This window comes from Orcinus orca, chromosome 4 (genome assembly GCF_937001465.1).
Source record: "Orcinus orca chromosome 4, mOrcOrc1.1, whole genome shotgun sequence".
NCBI lineage: Eukaryota > Metazoa > Chordata > Mammalia > Artiodactyla > Delphinidae > Orcinus > Orcinus orca.
Genome location: NC_064562.1, coordinates 84,487,019 through 84,506,504, shown reverse-complemented (window position 1 = coordinate 84,506,504; position 19,486 = coordinate 84,487,019). Strand labels below are relative to the sequence as shown.

The window sequence follows — 19,486 nt, the reverse complement described above, 5'->3', positions numbered from 1 at the left end:
CTACAATTGCAACAGATCATACAATGGTCAGAAACCCTTCTTCTTCTAAATGGCTAGAGATACGCTTCCCTAAATCGTTTTAGTGCAGCGTTAGGCTTAACTGACTGCAATGGTGCTGTAGTTTCAAAGTCCATCCATTACTCATAATTGTGGTTCATGAACGTCTATAACCTTGACAATGGACATATTCCTGAGAGGTCTTGACTTGGTTTCTTCTGTGAACCACACCCATATAGGAACCATATAATTAATATAGATAATTTAGTTTTCATTTCAGTGTCAATTTCCATGTTTAAACTGCTTTTTTCTTATCTTTAAGATCAAAGATTTTAAAAGGGAGATTTTAAAAAAATATTGATATCATGACCCCACCCCAGATCAATAACATCAGAATTTGTAGAAGATGAGCCCTTTGGCAAGCACTTTTTTAAGCTCTCCAGGTGATTTTAATATGCAGCCATGTATGACTGCCACTGCTGTAAGGCTGTCATGCTTTAAATTTTTGCTTTTCCATTTTTTTCACCATCCCTTCTAATAGACCCAGCTCTTTAAATGGGAAACAGAATGGAAACATAGAAATGAAAGAAGAAAGTACAGCAAAGAACAGAAAATAGCACAATTTCTTTCAAAGAAAAAAAAAATCACTGAAATGATCAAAGGAAAAAAATTTAAACTATTTTTCCTTTATCCCCTCTGGCAGAAGGCGCCATTGTTTTTTTTTCTTTAAAGGTGCATGTCTTGACATAAATAAGTAGACCAAGCGACCCTGCCTATTATTGGAATTAAGTGCTTCAATCAGATTTCCAAATCCATGTAATGAGTCAAGTTGTTACAAGATGCTACTCTATTTTGAAAGCCCTGATATATATACCTATATTGGTATGAATGCACTCAGTGAAACTTTAATTTGTATTATGATGCTGTGGTAAATGGAGTTATCTACTTGGGAAAGAGGCATGGGCATCAGCTGTTTCTGTAATATTATAATGTTAAAAAAAAAATTAGTTAACAATTTACTCCTGAATGAATACAGAGCAACAGGCTTTACAGGAATAGTTTTTTGTTTGTTTCTGTTTTTTATTTTACTTTATTTTTTTAATTGAATGAAAGATTCTTTAAATCCTATAGTGCTTTACAGTTTTCAAAAGTTTCACATACATGATTTCATGTAATCGCATAATAACCCTTTTTCCCCCCACCCCTATGTTGCCCCTCCCCCTTCCCTCTCCCCACTGGTCACCACTAGTTTGTTCTCTGTATCTGAGTCTGTTTCTTTTCTGTCTTATTCACTAGTTTGTTGTAATTTTTTAGATTCCACATGTAAGTGATATCATACAGTATTCTTTACAGGAATAGTTTTATCAAACCGAAATTGAGCAAGGTCCATTTCTTTCAACCACAAAAAATGAAACAGTAATTTCTGTGTACATCTTCATCTCCCACACCCTGTCTCATAGGCACTGACTGTCCTCAGTGTGATTGTGTGAAAAGAGCAGATTTGTCTCAGAGCTCCCACAAGCTGACTGCATTGATTCCAAATAGATTGTATTCCCAGGACTGGGATTACGTAGACCTACAATTCAGACAAGAAATTTCACTGAGTAGAGCCAAAGGGTCACCTGCTCTTACCTTAAAAACTGTCAGAGTGGGAACCCATCACTTGTCTGATATGTTCCCTGAGGTGGTTGTCAAACATTCATGTGCTTACAGGGATCTTGTTAAGATGCATTCTGGTTTAATGAGCTTGGGCTGGGGCCTGATGGTCTGCATTTCTAACATATACCCAGGTGATGCTGGTGCTGTTGGCCTATGGACCACACTGTGAGTAGTAAGAATCTGGAGTAAGTTAAAAAAAGAGAAACAAAAAACCCTGTCTCACCTGTGCTCCTCCTCAATCTGCTTTCCCAGCCTGTTTGCTTCCTACTGAGATTTAAATAATTAGCCGTTGTCACAGTGGTTGCTCAGCACTTGATTCAAAAGAGTTTTGAGTTTTAAATTAACTGAGGCAGAAAAGTCATTTTCAGATGACCTGAATAATTCCCAAACACTGAAATCTGAACAGCTTAGATGCTGTTAAGCACCCTGGGCGTGTAACATTCCTGGCTTACTCTTTAATATATGGAAGATTCCCAGCTGTAGTAGGTCATTAGTACTTTTAAGCCCACACTAAAAATAATACTTGGTTGAATATTTTGTACTTAGAAAGGATTTAATTTTAATGAAGGAAAAAATAATATTCTATTTGATTTTCTTTTTTTTAATTTTTATTGGAGTATAGTTGCTTTATAATGTTGTGTTAGTTTCTCCTGTACAGCAAAGTGAATCAGCTACACGTATATATATATATCCCCTCTTTTTTGGATTTCCTTCCCATTTAGGTCACCACAGAGCATTGAGTAGAGTTCCCTGGGCTATACAGTAGGTTCTCATTAGTGATCCATTTTATACATAGTAACAATAATGTATATCTGTCAATCCCAATCTCCCAATTCATCCCACCCCGCCTTTCCCCCTTGGTATCCATACGTTTGATCTTCTTGTCTCCAAACTAGAGCTTTTAGTGGAAGGAGCATAGAGTTATACCTTCACTATCTAGAGATCTGGGATTTAACGAGTCATTCTGAAGAATTCAAGTTTGCTAGACTTTAACTATTTTGATGCAAATCTTTCTCAATAGAGAACGCTAAAAATCATTTATTCTTTTCTGATGATTCAGGCTCATAATTGTGATCATTTTTCATGATGTGATGAAGCTCTAGCTTCATCTGAAGCAAAGGGAGGTATAAGGACTTGTACTCTGATCTTCATGGTGACCTTAATTTAAGACCTACTTTTTTAAGAGTCTTCCTTGGTAGAGTGATGAAGGCCCCTTTCTACATAATTAATGTGTCAATAAAAGAAATGTCCATCTCTAGTCAATTAGGCATATTTCTATAGCTCAAAAAAAAAAAAAAAGGCATTTTCCTGGCAGAGTTCTCATTTTAAGTAACATAGTCTCTTCATTAGAGATCAGTAACAGCTCTTCACGAATCATTCATTTCAACATCTCAGCCATTGTCCAGGTCCTCAGTGTCACCTTTTCATCACCTTCTTCCATTCTTACTGCCATGGTGACGTGTTCTCAAGTCACCTGCATTCATGCAATGTCCAGTTACTGAGTTACACGGGTTTTTTACATGTAATACCCTATTCTCGCTGTTTCTGCCATTATTTTATCTCTTCTTCTTTGAATTTGTACATGCTATACATGCCAAAACAGTACCTTGTTCTTTAGAGGGAAGATATTTTACATAATTGTCATCTGACTGTAGATGGGAAGTATTAGGAAGTGTCTCCCCCAAGAAATGCAAAACGATTATTATTTTTGCATTTACTGATTATTTACTTCAAACCTTTAATCTAGTAGCATAATCAAAGGGACAAGCTTGAGTTTGCTAAATTTTCACAGTTTCCTAACCAGTATGTAGAGTTATAATAAAACTAAATTTTCTTCCTAGGTTGCATGAAATTTAAGAAGTATCCTGCTATTGTGATACCAGGTCATAGTTATTCTTCTTAAAATTTTACTTTGAAAAGAATTTCATGCATAAGCAGTATTTAAAATTCCATATTTTGTTCCATTTGGGGCTGAACAATAATAATTATTGAATAACAATAATTGAATATTACTACGAATAATAATATGACTAGAAGTGCTAGACTATAAATAGCAAAAGCAAAAGCGAAAGCTTGCTGAGACAGGATGTCTCAGATATTACATTCACTTGCCAAAATGTAGATCATGAAAAAAGCAGTCCACCTGGGTCAAGCCAAGCTCACCTTGGTCAAGGTGAGCAGTATGTTGAGTACACCTGGAGGTATGAATGCATGCAGAAGGTTTAAACATGACAAAGATGACACAGGACACCAGCACATGAGAAGCATCTTTTAGTGGAAAGTTCTTTCTTAGCCAGTAAAGATCTACCTTATAAGTAAATTGATCTTCTCTGAATCAAACCTCTGAAAAATGGAAGAATGGACTTGCCATCAATCAGATTGAGGACAGCATCAAGTAGAGCCCAGAAATTTTTTAGACATATTCAACTTGTATTGTCTATTAGACATCTAAGTGGAGATTCAAGTTTACAATTGAAAGTCTAAAGTTCAGGGTAGAGGCCCTATCTGGAAATGTAAATATACAATTCATGAGCTTCTATATGTACTTAAACCCATGTATCTAGATGATATCACTAAGGTAATTAGTGTAGCTAAAGAAGAGGTCCAAGTGCTAAGCCTTGGCCAAACCAATACTTAGAGTTTAGGAAAATGATAGAAAACTCAAGTATGGCAATTACTATCTGCAAGTGCACTACATATAATAATTCATTTAAATTAAACCATGACTCTGTCATAGGTACCATTATTGTTCCCATTTTACCAATGAGGAAACTCAGTCACAGTGGCATCACCTAATTTGTCCATGTTCACATCTAGTAAGTGGCAGAGACAAATCAGCAAAGGAGACTGAGAGGGGTGATCAATGGGGTAGGAGGAAGCCTAAGAGAGAAGAGTATTCTGGAACCAAAGTACAAAAATATTCTAGAAAAAAGAGGCGATCATCTGGGTCAAATACATATGATAAAACAAGTTAACTAAGAACTGAGAACTGATATTGGATTTGGTAACATGGAGTGCTGGGAGTGAAAATCTAAATGCAGTAGACGTAAAGGAGGATAGGAGAAGAGAAAGTGGCCTTACCTGTAAAGTGCCTGGTACAGTGCTTAGCACATTTTAACTACTCAATAAATGGTGGTCATAGCCATCATCAGAGTACAGGGCAATCAGCTATTTGCTGTCAGAGAATTCTGAACTGCTTCAACTTTTGTATTAGTTGTAAGTACTCCTTTCTTTCGTTTTGTCACACATCGCTCTGATTGTTGCCACTGTTGTTGTCAATGTTCTCATCACTGTCCCCTCTTGTTTCTAACCATTTTCTCCTATCTCTTGGCTTTTACCTTAAAAGCTGATTTTGTACATCACTAACAAATCAAAGCCCTCTTCTCCTCGCCTCTTGAGCTGACTGATGACAGAGTGCCAGGAGCAACCACTTGTCTCTTGTTGGCTCTCTTTGCCTCTTTCTAGGTTCCCAGACGTTTCTGATTCTTCCATCATATGTAAGTGTTTATTGTGCATACACCATTCCTGACACTGTCAGTACTTCTAGGATGGCAAGATGACTATATTATAGTCACCCAAGGCTACATTCCTAAAACAGCATTTGTACAGATGCATGAATGCCATTCTCAAGAGATTTAAATTATTAGAAACTAGATCGTTCACCAACAACATATTGTTGCTATTTTAAATTAGCATCAAAGTCCAATGCACTTTTTTGTCAGGTTCACAGGCCAGTGACTCAATTCCTTTTACGTTAAGTTGGGATCACTTAAAAACACTCTGTGGGCACATCTCTCTCCCTAACAATGGCAGCTTAAATACAGCTACTGGTTTCAGCATATTCCTGTGCATCTCATTGCTAAACAGACCACTTTTCAACATTCTTTTGTGTGACCTATGAAGTACCATGCAGATGATTGCTCAGCCTGCTTTATAGACGAGGAAGTGACATGACAAAGAATTTGGCCCACAATTCCTCTCCCTAATTCTCAGGAAGGAAATCTCCATTATTTGCTGCATTTGAAAAACTGTGGCCCCTACACAACTATAGGTAGAGTCTCCATTTCCTTAAGAGAGGAAAGGGGGGATGTCCAACCATTTGTAAATTTTCCAAAAGTGTCCCTTCATTGGTTTAACAGTCTCTACCTAAGAGTTTGGGGAATCAAGTAAAATGTCAAGTAAAAACAAAACAAACTTGGTTAATAATTCAAATGTTTACTCATCCACACACTTTCTGTAATCCTTATCATTGATCATGGACTATTCCAGGCAGAACAAAATCTCTGTCCAGATGTACCTTACAATCTATTATAGACAGATAGAAAAAAATCAAAACAAAGTCGCTGGTATAAAATATAATGCAGGAGTATGATATGCTGTGACAAGTGTGTTGAAGAAAAGAAAGATGGGGTAGAGGGATGGAGAGGTGTGTGAGTAGAGGCAGACACATATGCACACGGTTTGGAGTCAGGAAGTTATGCAAATCCAATCATGTTAACACAAGGAGAGATAAGCCAGAGTGTGTCTACAGTTCATAGGTATTGAAAGATCTGTTCAGTTCCACCAAGACACTCAGCCATTCCAAACTGTGGGCTCCAGTCTTCCCCTTGCTCAGTCCATTGTCCTGTCTGGCCTCAGTGCAATGAAAAAACAGGGTCTGCTTTAAATAAATCACATATGTGAAACCCTAACCATGATCATTCAATAACTTCAGCATAACGTCACTGCCAGTGAGTAAGTACACTTAGAAGTTATCTCAGTGATTTTGGGAAGCTTATTTGATGTGTCCCTTCCCCTTCCCAATGCTCAAGATAAGATGAGACTGAAACAGTGACCTTCTAAGTGGAGAACAGTTCACACCTCCATTCTGTGTGGTCTGAGAACTATCCTATACTGGAGCAATAAAGGTTCCCTCCATTGTCCCATGGAGTCTCAGCCCCACAGTATGGTGTCCTCTCTCAGTCACTGCCCTGTATGTTGACAGCCACACTGGGCTAAGTCTCCCGGAGGTGGGTGTGCATATAATCACCATAATATTTACACTCAGGCATAGTAGAAATTCTTCACTTCTCTGGAAGTTGCTTTTATTGAACCTTTATCAATCTCCATTATTATTTGCATTTGACTAAATATGAGTCTAGAGAATAATAGCATATATATATATATACATATATATGTATATACACACAATGCTTTCATACATTTTCATTTGAGTCCCCCAAAGACTACATTACTAAAATAGCATTTGTACAGATGCATGAATGCCATTCTCGAGGGTTGTCAAGAAAAGTAAGATAGTTGTCATGGCTCCCATCATGCTGATGCTGTCCCCAAGCCCAAGAGAAGTTAAACGAATTTGCCAAATAGACAGGGTTAAAATGTGGCTGAGCCCCGACTAAATTATGGGCCATATGAGTTTAAATTCTGTTCTTTCCACTACAGGAAATTGTGCCCTGTTGAACCAAGTTCTTCTAAGAGAACAAAATAAGACATTTTGGAAAACTTCATTGACTTTCTTAGGTCTCAAAGGTATTCCTGAATGTTGTAAAGCAATACTTTACTAAATAATACCTAGATGGATTTTTTAAAAAAATCTTAATGGTTTTTCCCCAAGGTGCTAGCTATAACTCTGTGTATATAAATGCATTGAGTTGAAGCTTAACATTCCCAAATTTAACATTTGAGATTCTGTTTCTAGTCAAGTTTCTATCAAGAAAACAGAAGAACCACTCTATATATTCAAGATGTAGAAGGTTTTAATATAGGGAACTAAGAGCATACAGGAAGACTGGAAAAGCTGATGAGCTGAGGTGAAAGAAATCAACCTCAGCAACTTCAGCCTGAAGTACCCAAGCAGTGAAGGTGCTGCAATACTCAGGATCTCTGGGAAGCCCCGACCAATTATCTCTGTCTCTATAGCAAGGTAGAAGTACTCAAGGGCTCCCCAGCAAGTCACTGAATCTCATCTTCCCATGCATCTGGCAGCAATTGTCCCCAGAAAGTAATGGCCTCTCCTCCTCCATCTTCCAAATCTGGTACCAATGCCTCTCTTTGGCAAACTCTATCCTGGGGAAGGAGACCTCTGGGAAAATTTTTTCCAGCTTCTCTTCAGTGATACCTGGGGTGGTGATGCCAAGTTGACAATAAACAAACAGACACAAGCATGTCAAAGTGATCTCAGATTTCCATGTCTCACTATTTATAAGTTTTCTGAAACACAACCTGGAATCCTATCCCCTAACTGACATAGGAAAGGAGCAAGCCACACAGCCAGGGAGGGTACCTCATCATTCATCCAGCTTCCCCGCCAAGTAATTGTCAAATATTTGATTCTATCTTTTTATGTGCAGTGAACAAAACAGACATGGACCCAGACCATGCTTACATCTTGATAGGACTTTGTCCTCAACTCCTTTGAAGTTGCGTTTGGGGGAGGATTTATATGTTGTTGAGTCATTCACAAATTTGGGTAACATCAAGGTTCTGAGACTGGCTCAGCCATCTTAACAACCAACTTTCCAAAACCACCCAATTCAGTCATAAAAGCAATCCAAAATACCCACTGAGTCATCAGAGGTCATTTCTTGATTCATGGCCATGCTCACATATGCAAATGTGTATAGCACTTTGTACTTACTGAAAGGTATTCTCTAGCGTTGTCTTGTTTGACCCTCACAAATCATCTTGCAGGTATGGGCAGATAATTTTTCTCTTTTCGTTAATGAAAAATTGAGGACACAGAGAGGGGCAATTCATTGTTTTATTAAAGACCAATGCTGGACTTGAAACTAGATCTCAATTTAGGGTCCTTTTACAGCATCCCACTGCCTCTTTTGTACTAAAAGAACTGGAATCAGCACTTGCTAGGTGTGAAACTACAGAATTAAAAAGGTCTAGGCCTTCTTAATCATTTTTATTGCCCACTTGTAATCGTTCTTCCAGCTTAAATTCTGAACCAAAGTGTCTGGAAGTGTCCTCTTCTTTGTTAATGAAAAAGTGAGCAAATCTCCCTTAGACACAGTCCTTCTTTTTAATGGACATTTTCTGCAATAAATAGGTCACTTGGTCATATCCATATCTGTGAGTAGTTTATTAAGTCAGATCTGTCTTAAAATATCTGAGCCTGACAAAAATCCTTTTAGGGAACCCACGCAATTGTGACAGAATCTTAGAACTAGAAGAGGACACTGAAGATTATTTAGGCCACTTCTGTCAGATACAGATGAGGAGAATGAAATTCTCAAGTCTCAGTGACATTGAGGTCAAAATCACACAGCTAGTTACCTAGATGCAGACCTGTGCACAAAAGTCAGATTTAAAGATTCAGTGAGCACATGCTATGCTGCCAGTGTGTGGGGAGTATAGGAAAAATTTAAGAATATTCTCTGGATTAAAACCAAGTTATGGAGACATAAAACAATGAAAGAAAAATACAAAGCAGGAAATAATTGAAAAATAATGGTCTGTAAGCTGTAATTGCTGTAATTCCCTAGGGGAATAGATCAAGAATTTATTTTTAATCTCTACCTATTCTACAAAAGATGTGAAGCACTTCACAAAAAATACTTTCAGTGTAAAAGGATTAGAGTAAGCAGTTGTGGTGACCAGGACAAAGGGAAACTATGGGTGGAAAAATAATAAAGCAAAACCTGTTATTAGGGTGGACCATAGAGTTGAGAGAAATGGACCCCAGATTTTTCACTAAGTTTTCTAATGGCCAAAGCAAGTAAACACAATCAACTTATAAGAGTCGAATTGTCCATAAAGCCAAACCTAATTTACTATTCTGTAGTATTTCTCTAGTAGGTATTCAGAAAGAGGGCTCGGAGTTTTATCCAGTTCTTCCATACACAGTCCACCGGTGTGCTCTGTTGGCATAACACCAAAGTACAATTCAGTAAAGCAATTCTATTAAATCCAAAATGATGCTGCTGAAGGATCCAGCAGTCTTGTGGTCTGGCTTGATTCAAAGGCATCATTCAAAGCATGTAGAGAATGGATCAAGTACCTGACCCCAAAATATTTCTTCCAAAATATTATTTATGGTGATACGGAAAGCAAGGAGCTCATGGTATATATACTATTTGTCAAGAGCCAATGGTGTGTATAGTCTGTCATGCTGGGTGATGGATGCTCCACAAGCTAGTTAATCAACCAAGCAGAGTTGAGTGTCGTTAAGGGCATTTGTGAAAATGAAAGAGCCTAATTGTCACGTTTAATGCCTTTGTACAGGGCCAAGGTCAAAACCGCACCCACCTAACTTAAAATATATATATATATGGCCTGTTCTGGGTCAAGAGCAAAGCAGGCCTGAGACCACAGGTCAGAGAATTTAGGAGTGGCCTCCAAAAAGAGATGGGACTTGAACTGGGATGGACAGAGAAGAAAAGTGAGGAAATTTTAGATGGAAAGAATCACATGATCACGTGGTGAGGGGGTTACAGATAGGAGATGAGTTGGTTTGCCGTCAAAATTTGTGACTTTAAAATGCGGTAACAATGGAGCAAATGTAAACATAATCCAACTTGATTTTTTTATAGCAATACTGCGAGTAGAAAGTTCTTTAATTTGATATGACAGCACTGGTTTGACAGGATTTTGAGCCCATGAATTCAGTAAGTGGGTTTGTTTTGATGACCTTTGCTAAGTTGTTGAATGCCGTGAAAATCCCCTGCAGACTTTCTAATGGTTCCAAAGCTAAAAATAATGACCTCACTGAAGATTCTGTCAGCTACTCCGATTCAGAGAATGGCTGAGAATGACTGATGGACTCTGGTTCCAAAACGAGGCTCAGAAATTTGCAGCCTGACACATCTCGTACATACCAGAAAATGATGTCTGTCTTACTAGAGAGCAAACACAGGGTCAGAGGGAGCCATAAGCACTATCTCTTCTAAATGAAAATTGTAATTACATTAATGCTTCATTGTAGGCTAACTCTGTACCAGGTATTGTGTTTCACATGTATTACGTATTTCATATTATCCTCACAACCTCTCCATGAAGAAGTATCACTAGCTTCTAGATGTAGTAACAAAGATTCATAAGCTTTAAGTAACTTGCTTAAAGTTACACAGCTCATTAATGCCAAAGTTTTGAACCTAGGTCTTTCCGACTCAAAAGCTAGCGTTCTGAGGACTTCCCTGGTGGTCCAGTGGTTAAGACTCTGCGCTTGCACTGCAGGGAGTGAGGGTTCGATCTCTGGTCAGGGGACTAAGATCCCTCATGTTGTGAGGTGCTGCCAAATAAAAAAATATATATTAAAAAATTTTTTGAAAAAGCTAGTGTTTTTCACCTCTACATAATATAGATTCTAAGCCTTGTAGGGGCCATTACTTTAGATTATATTACTAAAGCACTTTGTTAGGCAGTGTAAAGCCCAATTTAAAAAAAACAAAAAAAACAATCCCTTGGTGAAGAATCAGGGAATTTGAAGGTCAACTAAGGACCTGCAGAATCATTAACTCAACCCTCTAATTCTGGATGTGAGATCCTGAAGGGTGATACCAAATGTGAGCTTTCCAGAGTTCTGCAGCTAGTTAATGGAGAATCAGGCCATCCAGTTCACAACATCGTGATCCTGAACATTGCCCCTGCTGTCTGCTCTGGGGCAGGTCAACAATTAGTTGTAAAATGTGAGAAAAGAAATGAGCCTGGGTATAAAAGAAACCGAAACCTTTTACCATATTCAGTCAGGTCCACCGTGGTATTATATGGTTAGAGAACTAGAAGTTGGGTTTCTGCTTTTATAATGAAAACATCCTAAGGACCCAGAGAATATTAAAGGATAATTGTTAATAATTTGGAGGGGAAAAAAAAATCACATACAGAGAGTCTTATATAACCAGGTTAAAATCAAACTTACTGATCTGTTTCAGCCCGCCACCTCTTTGAGTTCAGCAGTGAACATGAGCACAACTGCCAATTTTCATGGTTGGACTGAAAAATTGTTGAAATCTTCTTAAGTGTCAGTAGGGTATCTCCAACCTGTTATTGACACTCAGCATTCTCATGAGTGTAACCCTCCACCAATCTGTTGTGTTTTTAGTGCCCGGTGAAGCATTTATCTGCATTATTAAAATGTACATCTGATCTTACCAAAATATGTGACTTCCTCCCTTCTCTGAATAATTGAATATCTTCCCTTAAAAACATACATAGTTTCTAGAATTGGTATCAAATAATCAGCATGTTTGGTTAACTAGTTAATTATTTCAGTAATGCATTCAGCAAGTATTCATTGCACCTGGATGGTACCCGGCACTGTGCTAGATGACAGTGGTGAGCACAAGGAGAGAGGGTCCCTACCCTCCCTAATGGAGCGTCCAGGTAGGGGAGGAAGATAGGCATTTAGCAAAGACTCACACCAATACATCGCTATGCACTAGTGGTACTTTATACTATTAGAGGGTAAATGAGGGGGATTGGACTTATGGTGGTCAAGAGAGTTTCCTTGAGAATATATGTACTGTTTATAGATCTAAAGGCTGAGTAAGGAGTTAATGAGGCAAACAGGAGAAAAAAATATAGTCCAGGCAGAGAGAACATCAAATTCAAGACCCTGTGGCAGGAGGGATCCTGGCAAACATGGTGGACAGAAATAAATCTAATGCAGTTGTAGCAGCAAGAGAAAAAAGACCATGGTGTGAGTTGAAGCTGGAAATATAAGCAGAAGACTTGCCTTGCAGGGTCTTATAAGAGTTTTGTCTTAAAAAAAAAAAAAGAGCTTTGTATTTATCCTAGGAAGAGTGGATCACTGGAGCATTTTTGAGCTGGGGGAAGGCGGGTTAACATGATCAGATTTGTGTTTGAAAAATCACTCTCGCTGTGGTATTGAGAACAGATGCAGGTAGAGAAAGAAGATTAACCATTTTGAAGACTATCAGAATGGACCAGGGGAAGAAAGATGCTAGCTTGAATCTGGATGGAAATGGAAAGGAGTAGATGGATGCAAGGGAGAGTTAGAAGGAAAAACAAATGGGACTTAGTGAAGAATTCAATATGAATGAGAAAGATAGAGAAACAAAAAATGGTCCCTACGATTACCAAGGATTTTTGCTTGGATTAGTAGATGAATGAGGATGTCATTCACCCAAAATGAGAAGAATGGGAATGCTTTGGATTCTGAGTGGGGGGCAAGGAAGAGATCACAAGTTTAATTTTTGATTTCTTGATGTATGATATAGGTCCGAAGCACGGAGAGAGGTCTACCCTGAAAACATAAATCTGTGAATCATCTGAATATTTTGAAAATTATAGCTATAGGCCTAGGTGAATTTCCCTGAGAAGATGATGCAGAGTAAGGAATGAAGAGTTAGGAGGCCTGAGGAACTCCAATATTTGATGATTAGGTAGAATAAGATAAGAATGGAAAAGAGACAAGGAAGGAACAGCCAGAGGAATAGGAAGAAAACCATGAAGTGCAGAGTTCCAGAAGCCAAAGAAACGAAGTAAAGTAAACCCTGGGTTCAATAAGCTCTAACCTGAAATATACATACATACACATATATATATATATATATCTGGCTTTGTCTCATCAGCAACATTGCACAAACTTCTAGTCAAGTTCAAATTGGAATAAAGCAAAAAGCATCGATTTCTAATTCCAGTTCTGATATTAACTCTCAGGCCTTAGGCAGTTCAGTCTTTGTGATATATTTCTTTCAACAAAATTATGAAATATGTCAGAATCTATTTACATAAATATACACACCTTATAGTCCTCTCATATGTACTGATCTTTGCTTCTGTAAGTTGTTTATCAACTTTAGAAATACTTTCTGACTTTGTATCCATGAAAATGCTAAGGATAGACTATAATAACCTGTACTTTTCAGAATATAAGAAATTCTTTTGCAGGATGACTGCAATATGCTTTATTGGTCTCAACTAACTTCATGCTTGAAAAAATATATTTAATTTATTACTTTATATCAGTTCTTATTTTTTCATTCAAAGTATTTTCCTCTTGGGCTTAGACTATAGATATATATAATGAGGTTTTAAGGCATTCATTAATTAATATATATCTAAATCTATTAAAGATGGGATTTTCAATATACATTTCCTCAAGTAACTTAAATGTATGTGTACAATTTTAATATATCTGGCCTTAATGTATTGCAAAGATAACAAACCCTACTGGCTAACTCCTCTATACCATAGTGGAAAAGGCATGGTGTAAGAATCAAACATCTCTGGGTTTGAGCCCAGATTTGCTACCTGGGCAGGTTGTCGTTATACCACCCTGTGTCTCATTTGCTTCTTCTGTGAAATATGGACAACAATACTTAACCTCATAAGGTTTCTGTCAGAAAATGTCTACCACATATAAGTACTCAATAAATGTTAATGCCTTCTTGACATCACAATAATAATATGCCAGAATAGTTGCCACCTGAAATCAGAACAAATTATGACTGTATTGTAAGCTGTTGAACTAGCATGCATGCCATCCAGAAAAATAATCACATGTTTTTCAGTATATTCAGAGTGCCATGAGCGCTAATGACATGAAGATAACAAGTCAACCCTGAGTTTATGGTCATCTCATAGCTTTTGATTTAAAACATTTGATGATCCTCATCAATGTAGATAGTTTAACTTCCATATGATTTGAGCAAAGAAAGTGATGGTTTCTCCTGCACTAGCTTTCAGGAAAAGAGGCCCAACTAAGAGGTTTTCACAGAGAATTCCTTCAATAATGATGTGTGGAGTGAATGAATAGAGTGAAATGGAATGAGATAAAAGTTTATTTCCTTATTTTAGGAAATGTATAGAAGTTAGAGATTATGCTGATTTTGCAAATTTCACAGTTCTGTGGAAAACTCAGTGCTATGGTGTGTTCCGCAATCATTCATTTAATCAATAGATAAAGTACTTTGTTGCTATGATATTAGGTGCCATGATGGTTTAAAAAAAAATCACGTCTATAGGTCTCTGCCCTACAGACTTATAGTGTCAGATAGGAAAATCATGAACCAGATAATCACAAGATTATTTCCAAAGCTAGTCAAATAAATTGTCCCCCCCTCATCTAATCTTCGTCTAATCCTCCCATTTTAGGCCAAGAGTGTCTATTATATTTCCCCAACAAAACAATATCCAATCCAGCCAAACCAAAAGCCAAGACAAATTGTTGATTTTGTTCCTTTTAACTTCACCATACATATTGATATCATCTTCTTTAATGTATTGTTTTCTTCTAGATTCTGAGCATATAGGTACATTCTAATTTGCCTATTGCCTAATTGATATATTTACACTCACATTTTTTGGTTTGCATGTTTGGAATTGCTTATTTTGGATATTTTGTTTATTTTGTCACAGTAGTAAGGGTTTAATAAGGAGAAAGTATAGAAAGTTCAGAGATCTTTCCTGGCATACTTCTCTATCCAGTTTCCCTTCAATGTTTTTTAATTAAGCCAAAACTACTAAAAATATAAAAATGTAATAATGAATTTCATCAAAGTTCCTCTCACTTAAGTATTTTCTCTGACAGTGAGGTCAAGACACATTTCAGGTTAAGTGATTCCTTTGATGTTTCCCTCACAAGTGCATAACGTAATCATTGCTAACTTATTTTTAAGGTGAATCAAGATCAATCTTTAATTAATTTAAGTGAATGCTTTTGTAAGCCTTCTTGATATAAATGCCTTGAATTTGTCTTCTAATATGTAAAAGAATATTCCCTTTACCACCTTGAGAGATGAATTGGTATGTTATTTTTTCTTCCTTATTGTAAAATGAGAATGGCAATACTTTTCTTGAAATATCATTGAGCCTGGTACATAGTAGGCATTCATTTTCTATTTTTATTTTTATCAGTAATACAGGTACATGGTTTAAGAATGCAATAGTTTTCCAAGGTCTATTATAAAAACAGCAGTCTCCTGTTTGTCTCTGCACCCCATCTCCCTCCATTCCCATTAACCAGCAGTCACTGATTTCAACTCTTTCAGTTTGTTTTAATGTGTACCTTCACATGTCTAAATAATAGCACTACACTGTTAATTCTTGGTTTTTTGCTTTAATACCTTGTACCTTTTTCACACACTCCCATATCCCCTCACCAACACACATACACATACACACTTCTTTCCTGTCCATCTCCCTAATATTGGTGTCTACTGATCAATCAATATCCATTAGTATTAAAATATTGAGATACTTCCCTTTAGGTTGGAAAATAGCTATTGCCTTGAAGCTCTCGAGCCCAGCACCACCCCTAGAACTCTCATATATTTTCCTACCACAATCCAACAAGGAAGGGAGTAATACCCGACACAGCTTTAGACAGTGTCCAGTATATTTTGGTTTGTGGCCCATACCAGACCAATAACTGGTAAAAATTTAATATTTGTCATATAATCCCAGGTTATATTACAATTTTTGTTTATTCTGATGTTCAATGCTCATATTATTACAACTCCGTGAACATTATCCACAGGTAGGCTATTTAGTATACTATGACTAAATTCACTTTCCTGTACAACCTAGCCTCTTTACCATTACTCAGTCATCTACAAACTGTTCTAGGTGTATGTCTCTTCTTGAACACACAGGTGATATATCCAATTAATCTTCCTAGGGATGTCTCTCCAAGAACTCTGTGTTCTCTTGCTCCCATCTTAACTGGTTACTCTCCGGGTCTGCCTGCACTACTCTCACCTTAAGATCTCCTTTCCCATCATCCTAGGAATTTCTTGTGTATCTTTTGTATGGGAGCCTCTGTTTTCTGAATTCCACATCACCTTCTTCCTTAATTTACATCCTGGTGGAGCCTTCCCCCCTAGCTTCCTGAGAGTGGCTGAGGGAAGATAAACGTTTTGAGACCTTGCATGTCTGGCAATGCCTTTATTCACTCCTGAAAATTGATAGAACTTTTATGTATATAGACTCCTATGTAAGAAATCAACTTCCCTTGGGTTTTCTAAGGCAATATTTCAGTGTCTTCTAGCTTCTGATATTGCTACTGAGAAGGCCAATGCTATTCTGATTCTTGAATCTTTATATATGGATAGTTTTTTCCTTTGCATCATTTTAGGATATGCTCTCTGCTTCTCAAGATTCGAAATTTCATAATGATGAGCCTTATTGTGAGGCTTTTCGATCACGTTAAGTATCAGATCGGACTTTCAATCTGAAGACACCGAGAATGTCCTATAGTTGGAATCATAAGTGTCTTAGTCCTTTGGGGTTGCTCTAACAAAATACTATAAACTGAGTGGCTTATAAACAACAGAAGTTTATTTCTTACAGTTCTGGAGGCTGGGAAGTCCAAGATCATGAGGTCAGCTGATTTGGTATCTAGTGAGGGCCTGCTTCCTAGTTCACAGGTGGCCGTCTTCTCTCTGTGTCCTCACATGGTGGAAGGGGCAAGGGAGCTCTCTAGAGCCTCTTCTATAAGGGGACTAACGCCATTCATGAGAGCTCTACTCTCATGGCTTAATCACCTCCCAAGGACTCCACCTCCTAATACCATCCCATTGTGCATTAGGATTTTAACATATGAATTTTGCAGGCACACAAACATTAAGCCTGTAGCAATACAGCATGTAGCCTTTTCAAATTGACTTCTTTCACTCAGCAATATTGGCTCGATAGCTCATCTCTTTTTAGCACTGAGTAGTATTCTATTTATGGATATACCACAGTTGGTCCATTTACTTACTGAAGGACATCTTGGTTTCTTCCATGTTTTGGCAATCATGAATAAAGCTGCTATAAATATTCATGTGCAGGTTTTTGTGTGGACTTAAGTTTTTAACCTATTTTGGTAAATACCAAGGAGTGCAATTCCTGGATAGTATATGAGTATGTTGAGTTTTGTAGGAAAGTGCCAAACTGTCTTCCAAGTGGCAGTACCATTTTGCATACCCACTAGCAATGAATGAGAGTTCCTTTGCTCCATATCCTTGCCAACATTCGGTGTTGTCAGTGTTTGGATTTTAGCCATTTCAATAGGTATATAGTTGTATCTCACTGCTGTTTTAATTTGCAGTTTCCTAATGACATATGATGTTGAGCATCTTTTTATATACATATTTGCCATCTGTGTTTCTTATTTGGTGAGGTCTTTGCAGATCTTCTGCCCATTTTTTAATTGAGCTGTTTGTTTTCTTAGTGTTGAGTTTTCAGAGTTCGTTATATATTTTGGATACCAGTCCTTTACTGGAAATGTGTTGTACACCACTTTATTTTTAAATTGTTTTAATAGTAATGCATTTACATAGTTAAAAAACAAAATTAAAACATAAATATTGGGAAGTCTCACTGCCCCCCACTCCTTCCAAATTCACCCTTTTCCTTCACCATTTTTATTATTTTCTGATTTATCCTTCTGGGTCTCTTTATGCAAATACAAGCAGCTACAAATATACATTTTACTTTTCCCAAAGTGGCATTTCATGTACATAATTCTACACCTTGCTTTTTCAGTTAACACTGTATCTTGGACATCTTTCCATATCTTATCATAGCGCTTTTCCCCATTTTTTGTTTTTTTTTTACTGCTGCATCATGTTCCACTGTGGGGATATACTACGGTTAAGAAATTCCCTATTGCTGGACACATCACCCCGAATTTTTAAGGTACCTGGTGCTCTCAACTGCTGAGATTTTTTGAGGCTCTATAATGAAAATTGGGTGCTTCTTAACTTTCCCCCACTGCCAGCTTAGGTTCTGTTTTCTTGCATGTGCTAGGACATTTTCCACTTGTCCCTCTGCTTTCTAGCTCCCACAGTTTCTTTTGTTCACCACTTAGTAGCATAGCAGTATCATCTTCAAACGGAAGGAACCCTTCCTTGATTGGCTAGATGTCTGTAAATAAGTTCACTCTCCTCTTGTATACTTCTACAGTACTTTTCCAGACTTTGGTCATACCTTTTCAGAATGAAGAGACTCAGTTTCCATGAATGAAAATAATCTTTTCATTAGAAAAGAATTAGAATCTTTTCATTAGAAGAATTAGAAGGTTGGGCATAAAATTGTTTCCTTTTTTCAGAGACCAACAACACAGAGAAACAGTATGGTCTAAAGACTTCCTGGGGTCATTCAGCAAGGCGATGAATTTCTTTCTATGGCTTTTGCCTCCCTATCCATGGCTATAACTATTACAGAACCATTTCTGTCCCTGAATTTCAACTTGGTAAGCCTGATTACTGTTTTCCTAGTTTATAGACACTGTTAGCACTTTCAGTGCAGATACGTCAAGGACCCTGAGGGAGCAGTAGTTCTCCTGCTGTACACTTCAATTGATATAGTCATTTGGTTCATCAACTGTATGAGTCAAAGGATGGACTTCTCTTTTGAGGCTGTAGAGCAGTGGTTGAATTTGTGCCCTGCAATCAGACAGAACCCACAGCTATTCCACTTTCTAGTTATGTCACCTTTGGCAAGTTATTTAACCCTTCTAAACCTGTGTTTCCCTGTCTATAAAATAATGTGCATCTCATAGGTTTTTTGTGAAGATGAATTGTGTGTAAAGCAACTAGTACAGAGCCAAGCAATTCTCCAACACCAGCTGGATGTCCTACAACTCAACTCAATTCTGACACTATTTCCCTGGAGATAGCAACAGATTCCACAGGTGAAGGGCTCAGTCCTACAGACTGTCCCCCCACCCCCACCCCAGATTCCAGTTGAAAGTCGATTATCACCTGTGCTTCTGACTGAGTGGCTATGGATCAGAGGTTCCAATGATCCCCCCACCCTTGAGTTCAATTAATTTGCTAGAGGGCTCACAGGACTCCGAGAAACATTTGCCATACTAATGATAGATAACCAGTCTATTATAAAAGGATATAACTCAGGAACAGCCAATGGAAGA

At 37.6% G+C, this 19,486-nt stretch overlaps 1 protein-coding gene across 1 annotated transcript in view; it reads left to right on the top strand.

The window, feature by feature from the left end:
* Window positions 1-19,486, top strand: part of GABRB1 (gamma-aminobutyric acid type A receptor subunit beta1) — a 400,458-nt gene that overhangs the window by 314,817 nt on the left and 66,155 nt on the right. The window lies entirely within an intron of this gene.